Source organism: Narcine bancroftii, unplaced genomic scaffold (assembly GCF_036971445.1).
Source record: "Narcine bancroftii isolate sNarBan1 unplaced genomic scaffold, sNarBan1.hap1 Scaffold_158, whole genome shotgun sequence".
Taxonomy (NCBI): Eukaryota; Metazoa; Chordata; class Chondrichthyes; order Torpediniformes; family Narcinidae; genus Narcine; species Narcine bancroftii.
The window spans coordinates 6,061,442-6,070,109 of NW_027211893.1; positions in this window are offsets into that span (position 1 = coordinate 6,061,442).

The following is an 8,668-nucleotide window of genomic DNA, read 5'->3' on the forward strand; positions in this document are numbered from 1 at the left end:
AGGGCAGGGAATCAGAGGCGGGGAAACAGAGGCGGGGAATCAGATATGGGGAATCAGAGGTGTGGAATCAGAGGTTGGGAATCAGAGGCAGGGAATCAGAGGCGGGGAATCAGAGGTGGTGAATCAGAGATGGGGAATCACAGGCGGGGAATCAGAGGCAGGGAATAGAACGCGGGGAATCAGAGGCAGGGAATCAGAGTTGGGGCATCAGAGGTTGGGAATTAGATATGGGGAAACAGAGGCGGGGAATCAGAGGCGGGGAAACAGAGGCGGGAAATCAGATATGGGGAATCAGAGGTGGGGAATCAGAGGCAGGGAATCAGATGTGCAGAATCAGAGATGGGGAATCAGAGGCAGCGAATCAGAATCAGAAGCGGGGAATCAGAGGCCGGGAATCAGAGGCCGGGAATCAGATGCTGGGAATAAGAGGCCGGGAATCAGAGGTGGGGAATCAGAGTCCGGGAATCAGAGATGGGGATTCAGAGGCGGGGAATAAGATATGGAGAATCAGAGGTGGGGAATCAGAGGCGGGGAAACAGAGGTGGGGAATCAGATATGTGGAATCAGAGGTGGCGAATCAAAGGCGGTGAATCAGAGATGGGGAATCAGAGGCGGGGAATCAGAGGCAGGGAATCAAACACGGGAAATCAGAGGCGGGGAATCAGAGCTGGGGAATCAGAGGCGGGGAATCAGAGTTGGGGAATCAGAGGCAGGGAATCAGATATGGGCAAACACGGGCAGGGAATCAGAGGCGGGGAAACAGAGGCGGGGAATCAGATATGGGGAATCAGAGGTGTGGAATCAGAGGTTGGGAATCAGCGGCAGGGAATCAGAGGCGGCGAAACAGAGGCGGGGAATCAGATATGGGGAATCAGAGGTGGCGAATCAAAGGCGGTGAAACAGAGATGGGGAATCAGGGCAGGGAATCAGAGGCAGGGAATCAAACACGGGGAATCAGAGCTGGGGAATCAGAGGCGGGGAATTAGAGTTGGAGAATCAGAGGAGGGGCATCAGAGGCGGGGAAACAGAGGCGGGGAATCAGATATGGGGAATCAGAGGTGGGGAATCAGAGGTTGGGAATCAGAGGCAGGGAATCAGAGGCGGGGAATCAGAGGCAGGGAATCAGATGTGCGGAATCGCAGATTGGTAATCAGAGGTAGGGAATCAGAGGTGGGGAATCAGAGGCGGGGAATAAAAGGCCGGGAATCAGATATGGGGAAACAGAGGTGGGGAATCAGAGGCGGGGAAACAGAGGCGGGGAATCAGATATGGGGAATCAGAGGTGGGGAATCAGAGGTTGGGAATCAGAGGCAGGGAATCAGAGGCTTGGAATCAGATGCAGGGAATCAGATGCGGGGAATCAGAGGCGGGGAATCAGAGCTGGGGAATCAGAGGTGGGGAATCAGAGTTGGGGAATCAGAGGCGGGGACTTAGATATTGGGAAACAAAGACGGGGAATCAGAGGCGGGGAAACAGAGGCGGGGAGTCAGATATGGGGAATCAGAGGTGGGGAATCAGAGGCAGGGAATCAGATGTGCGGAATCAGAGTTGGGGAATCAGAGGCAGGGAATCAGAATCAGAAGCAGGGAATCAGAGGCCGGGAATCAGAGGCCGGAATCAGATGCCGGGAATAAGAGGCCGGGAATCAGAGGTGGGGAATCAGAGTCCGGGAATCAGAGATGGGGATTCAGAGGCGGGGAATGAGATATGGGGAATCAGAGGCGGGGAATCAGAGGCGGGGAAACAGATGCGGGGAATCAGATATGGGGAATCAGAGGTGGCGAATCAAAGGCGGTGAATCAGAGATGGGGAATCAGAGGCCGGGAATCAGAGGCAGGGAATCAAACACGGGGAATCAGAGGCGGGGAATCAGAGCTGGGGAATCAGAGGCGGGGAATCAGAGGCAGGGAATTAGATGTGCGGAATCAGAAATGGGGAATCAGAGGCAGGGAATCAGAATCAGAAGCAGGGAATCAGAGGCCGGGAATCAGAGGCCGGGAATCAGAGGCCGGAATCAGATGCCGGGAATAAGAGGTCGGGAATCAGAGGTGGGGAATCAGAGTCCGGGAATCAGAGATGGGGAATCAGAGGCGGGGAATGAGATATGGGGAATCAGAGGCGGGGAATCAGAGGCGGGGAAACAGTGGCGAGGAATCAGATATGGGGAATCAGAGGTGGCGAATCAAAGGCGGTGAATCAGAGATGGGGAATCAGAGCTGGGGAATCAGAGGCAGGGGATCAAACACGGGGAATCAGAGGCGGGGAATCAGAGCTGGGGAATCAGAGGCGGGGAATCAGAGTCGGGGAATCAGAGCTGGGGAATCAGAGGTGGGGAATCAGAGTCGGGGAATCAGAGGCAGGGAATCGGATGTGCGGAATCAGAGATGGGGAATCAGAGGTGGGGAATCAGAGGCGGTGAATCTGAGATGGGGAATCAGAGGCGGGGAATCAGAGGCAGGTTATCAGACACGGGGATTCAGAGGCTGGGAATCAGACGGCGGGGAGTCAAAGGCCGGGAATGAAGCTGGGGAATCAGAGGCAGGGAATCAGAGGCAGGGAATCAAACACGGGGAATCAGAGCTGGGGAATCAGAGGCGGGGAATTAGAGTTGGGGAATCAGAGGAGGGGAATCAGAGGCGGGGAAACAGAGGCGGGGAATCAGATATGGGGAATCAGAGGTGGGGAATCAGAGGTTGGGAATCAGAGGCAGGGAATCAGAGGCTGGGAATCAGAGGCAGGGAATCAGATGTGCGGAATCGGAGATGGGTAATCAGAGGTAGGGAATCAGAGGTGGGGAATCAGAGGCGGGGAATAAGAGGCCGGGAATCAGATATGGGGAAACAGAGGTGGGGAATCAGAGGCGGGGAAACAGAGGCGGGGAATCAGATATGGGGAATCAGAGGTGGGGAATCAGAGGTTGGGAATCAGAGGCAGGGAATCAGAGGCTTGGAATCAGATGCAGGGAATCAGATGCGGGGAATCAGAGGCGGGGAATCAGAGCTGGGGAATCAGAGGTGGGGAATCAGAGTTGGGGAATCAGAGGCGGGGACTTAGATATTGGGAAACAAAGGCGGGGAATCAGAGGCGGGGAAACAGAGGCGGGGAGTCAGATATGGGGAATCAGAGGTGGGGAATCAGAGGCAGGGAATCAGATGTGCGGAATCAGAGATGGGGAATCAGAGGCAGGGAATCAGAATCAGAAGCAGGGAATCAGAGGCCGGGAATCAGAGGCCGGAATCAGATGCCGGGAATAAGAGGCCGGGAATCAGAGGTGGGGAATCAGAGTCCGGGAATCAGAGATGGGGATTCAGAGGCGGGGAATGAGATATGGGGAATCAGAGGCGGGGAATCAGAGGCGGGGAAACAGATGCGGTGAATCAGATATGGGGAATCAGAGGTTGGGAATCAAAGTTGGGGAAACAGAGGTGGGGAATCAGATATGGGGAATCAGAGGCCGGGAATCAGAGGCCGGAATCAGATGCCGGGAATAAGAGGTCGGAATCAGAGGTGGGGAATCAGAGTCCGGGAATCAGAGATGGGGAATCAGAGGCGGGGAATGAGATATGGGGAATCAGAGGCGGGGAATCAGAGGCGGGGAAACAGTGGCGAGGAATCAGATATGGGGAATCAGAGGTGGCGAATCAAAGGCGGTGAATCAGAGATGGGGAATCAGAGGCAGGGGATCAAACACGGGGAATCAGAGGCGGGGAATCAGAGCTGGGGAATCAGAGGCGGGGAATCAGAGTTGGGGAATCAGAGGCGGGGAATCAGAGCTGGGGAATCAGAGGTGGGGAATCAGAGTCGGGGAATCAGAGGCAGGGAATCGGATGTGCGGAATCAGAGATGGGGAATCAGAGGTGGGGAATCAGAGGCGGTGAATCTGAGATGGGGAATCAGAGGCGGGGAATCAGAGGCAGGTTATCAGACACGGGGATTCAGAGGCTGGGAATCAGACGGGGGGAATCAAAGGCGGGGAATGAAGCTGGGGAATCAGAGGCAGGGAATCAGAGGCAGGGAATCAAACACGGGGAATCAGAGCTGGGGAATCAGAGGCGGGGAATTAGAGTTGGGGAATCAGAGGAGGGGAATCAGAGGCGGGGAAACAGAGGCGGGGAATCAGATATGGGGAATCAGAGGTGGGGAATCAGAGGTTGGGAATCAGAGGCAGTGAATCAGAGTTGGGGAATCAGAGGCGGGGAATCAGAGCTGGGGAATCAGAGGTGGGGAATCAGAGTCGGGGAATCAGAGGCAGGGAATCGGATGTGCGGAATCAGAGATGGGGAATCAGAGGTGGGGAATCAGAGGCGGTGAATCTGAGATGGGGAATCAGAGGCGGGGAATCAGAGGCAGGTTATCAGACACGGGGATTCAGAGGCTGGGAATCAGACGGGGGGAATCAAAGGCGGGGAATGAAGCTGGGGAATCAGAGGCAGGGAATCAGAGGCAGGGAATCAAACACGGGGAATCAGAGCTGGGGAATCAGAGGCGGGGAATTAGAGTTGGGGAATCAGAGGAGGGGAATCAGAGGCGGGGAAACAGAGGCGGGGAATCAGATATGGGGAATCAGAGGTGGGGAATCAGAGGTTGGGAATCAGAGGCAGGGAATCAGAGGCGGGGAATCAGAGGCAGGGAATCAGATGTGCGGAATCGGAGATGGGTAATCAGAGGTAGGGAATCAGAGGTGGGGAATCAGAGGCGGGGAATAAGAGGCCGGGATTCAGATATGGGGAAACAGAGGTGGGGAATCAGAGGCGGGGAAACAGAGGCGGGGAATCAGATATGGGGAATCAGAGGTGGGGAATCAGAGGTTGGGAATCAGAGGCAGGGAATCAGAGGCTTGGAATCAGATGCAGGGAATCAGATGCGGGGAATCAGAGGCGGGAAATCAGAGCTGGGGAATCAGAGGTGGGGAATCAGAGTTGGGGAATCAGAGGCGGGGACTTAGATATTGGGAAACAAAGGCGGGGAATCAGAGGCGGGGAAACAGAGGCGGGGAGTCAGATATGGGGAATCAGAGGTGGGGAATCAGAGGCAGGGAATCAGATGTGCGGAATCAGAGATGGGGAATCAGAGGCAGGGAATCAGAATCAGAAGCAGGGAATCAGAGGCCGGGAATCAGAGGCCGGAATCAGATGCCGGGAATAAGAGGCCGGGAATCAGAGGTGGGGTATCAGAGTCCGGGAATCAGAGATGGGGATTCAGAGGCGGGGAATGAGATATGGGGAATCAGAGGCGGGGAATCAGAGGCGGGGAAACAGATGCGGGGAATCAGATATGGGGAATCAGAGGTTGGGAATCAAAGTTGGGGAAACAGAGGTGGGGAATCAGATATGGGGAATCAGAGGTGGCGAATCAAAGGCGGTGAATCAGAGATGGGGAATCAGAGGCGGGGAATCAGAGGCAGGGAATCAAACACGGGGAATCAGAGGCGGGGAATCAGAGCTGGGGAATCAGAGGCTGGGAATCAAAGTTGTGGAATCAGAGGCAGGGAATCAGAGGCGGGGAAACAGAGGCGGGGAATCAGAAATGGGGAATCAGAGGCGGGGAATTAGAGTTGGGGAATCAGAGGCGGGGAATCAGAGGTGGGGAAACAGGCGGGGAATCAAACACGGGGAATCAGAGGTAGGGAATCAGAGGTTGGGAATCAGAGGCAGGGAATCAGAGGCGGGGAATCAGAGGCGGGGAATCAGAGGCAGGGAATCAGATGTGCGGAATCGGAGATTGGGAATCAGAGGCAGGGAATCAGAGGCGGGAAATCAGAGGCGGGGAATCAGAGGCCGGGAATCAGATATGGGGAAACAGAGGCGGGGAATCAGAGGCGGGGAAACAGAGGCTGGGAATCAGATATGGGGAATCAGACAGGGGGAATCAAAGGCGGGGAATCAGAGCTGGGGAATCAGAGGCATGGAATCAGAGTTGGGGATTCAGAGGCGGGGAATCAGATATGGGGAAACAGAGGCGGGGAATCAGAGGCGGGCAAACAGAGGCGGGGAATTAGATATGGGGAATCAGAGGTGGGGAATCAGAGGTGGTGAATCAGAGATGGGGAATCACAGGCGGGGAATCAGAGGCAGGGAATAGAACGCGGGGAATCAGAGGCAGGGAATCAGAGTTGGGGCATCAGAGGTTGGGAATTAGATATGGGGAAACAGAGGCGGGGAATCAGAGGCGGGGAAACAGAGGCGGGAAATCAGATATGGGGAATCAGAGGTGGGGAATCAGAGGCAGGGAATCAGATGTGCAGAATCAGAGATGGGGAATCAGAGGCAGCGAATCAGAATCAGAAGCGGGGAATCAGAGGCCGGGAATCAGAGGCCGGGAATCAGATGCTGGGAATAAGAGGCCGGGAATCAGAGGTGGGGATTCAGAGTCCGGGAATCAGAGATGGGGATTCAGAGGCGGGGAATGAGATATGGAGAATCAGAGGCGGGGAATCAGAGGCGGGGAAACAGAGGTGGGGAATCAGATATGTGGAATCAGAGGTGGCGAATCAAAGGCGGTGAATCAGAGATGGGGAATCAGAGGCGGGGAATCAGAGGCAGGGAATCAAACCCGGGAAATCAGAGGCGGGGAATCAGAGCTGGGGAATCAGAGGCGGGGAATCAGAGTTGGGGAATCAGAGGCAGGGAATCAGATATGGGCAAACAAGGGCAGGGAAACAGAGGCGGGGAAACAGAGGCGGGGAATCAGATATGGGGAATCAGAGGTGTGGAATCAGAGGTTGGGAATCAGAGGCAGGGAATCAGAGGCGGGGAATCAGAGGTGGTGAATCAGAGATGGGGAATCACAGGCGGGGAATCAGAGGCAGGGAATAGAACGTGGGGAATCAGAGGCAGGGAATCAGAGTTGGGGCATCAGAGGTTGGGAATTAGATATGGGGAAACAGAGGCGGGGAATCCGAGGCGGGGAAACAGAGGCGGGGAATCAGATATGGGGAATCAGAGGCTGGGAATCAAAGTTGGGGAATCAGAGTCAGGGAATCAGAGGAGGGTAAACAGAGGTGGGGAATCAGATATGGGGAATCAGAGGTGGCGAATCAAAGGCGGTGAATAAGAGATGGGGAATCAGAGGCGGGGAATCAGAGGCAGGGAATCAAACACGGGGAATCAGAGGCGGGGAATCAGAGCTGGGGAATCAGAGGCTGGGAATCAAAGTTGGGGAATCAGAGTCAGGGAATCAGATATGGGGAAACAGGGGCGGGGAATCAGAGGCGGGGAAACAGATGCGGGGAATCAGATATGGGGAATCAGAGGCGGGGAATCAGAGGTTGGAAATCAGAGGCAGGGATTCAGCGGCGGGGAATCAGAGGCGGGGAATCAGAGGCAGGGAATCAGAGGCGGGGAATCAGAGGCGGGAATCAGAGGCCGGGAATCAGATATGGGGAAACAGAGGCGGGGAATCAGAGGCGGGGAAAAAGAGGCTGGGAATCAGATATGGGGAATCAGAGGTGGGGAATCAGAGGCAGGGAATCAGAGGCGAGGATTCAGAGCTGGGGAATCAGAGGCGGGGAATCGGAATTGGGGAATCAGAGATGGGGAATCAGAGATGGGGAATCAGAGATGGGGAATCAGAGGCGGGGAATCAGAGCTGGGGAATCAGAGGCGGGGAATCAGAGTTGGGGAATCAGAGGCGGGGAATCAGAGCTGGGGAATCAGAGTCGGGGAATCAGAGGCAGGGAATCAGATGTGCGGAATCAGAGATGGGGAATCAGAGGCGGGGAATCAGAGCTGGAGAATCAGAGGTGGGGAATCAGAGTTGGGGAATCAGAGGCGGGGACTTAGATATTGGGAAACAGAGGCGGGGAATCAGAGGCGGGGAAACAGAGGCGGCGAATCAGATATGGGGAATCAGAGGTGGGGAATCAGAGGCAGGGAATCAGATGTGCGCAATCAGAGATGGGGAATCAGAGGCAGGGAATCAGAATCAGAAGCAGGGAATCAGAGGCCGGGGATCAGAGGCCGGAATCAGATGCCGGGAATAAGAGGCCGGGAATCAGAGGTGGGGAATCAGAGTCCGAGAATCAGAGATGGGGATTCAGAGGTGGGGAATGAGATATGGGGAATCAGAGGCGGGTATCAGAGGCGGGGAAACAGAGGCGGGGAATCAGATATGGGGAATCAGAGGTGGCGAATCAAAGGCGGTGAATCAGAGATGGGGAATCAGAGGCCGGGAATCAGAGGCAGGGAATCAAACACGGGGAATCAGAGGCGGGGAATCAGAGCTGGGGAATCAGAGGCGGGGAATCATAGCTAGCGAATCAGAGGCGGGGAATCAGAGGTGGGGAATCAGAGGCGGGGAATCAGATATTGTTAATCAGAGGTGGGGAATCAGAGGCGGGGAAACAGAGGCGGGGAATCAGATATGGGGAATCAGAGGTGGGGAATCAGAGGTTGTGAATCAGAGATGGAGAATCAGAGGCGGGGAATCAGAGGCCGGTAATCAGACGCGGGGAATCAGAGGCGGGGATTCAGAGCTGGGGAATCAGAGGCGGGGAATCAGAGTTGGGGAATCAGAGGCGGGGAATCAGATATGGGGAATCAGAGGCGGGGAATCAGAGGCGGGGAAACAGAGGCGGGGAATCAGATATGGGGAATCAGAGGTGGGGAATCAGGGGCGGGGTATCAGTGGCAGGGAATCAGAGGCGGGAAATCAGAGGCCGGGAATCAGA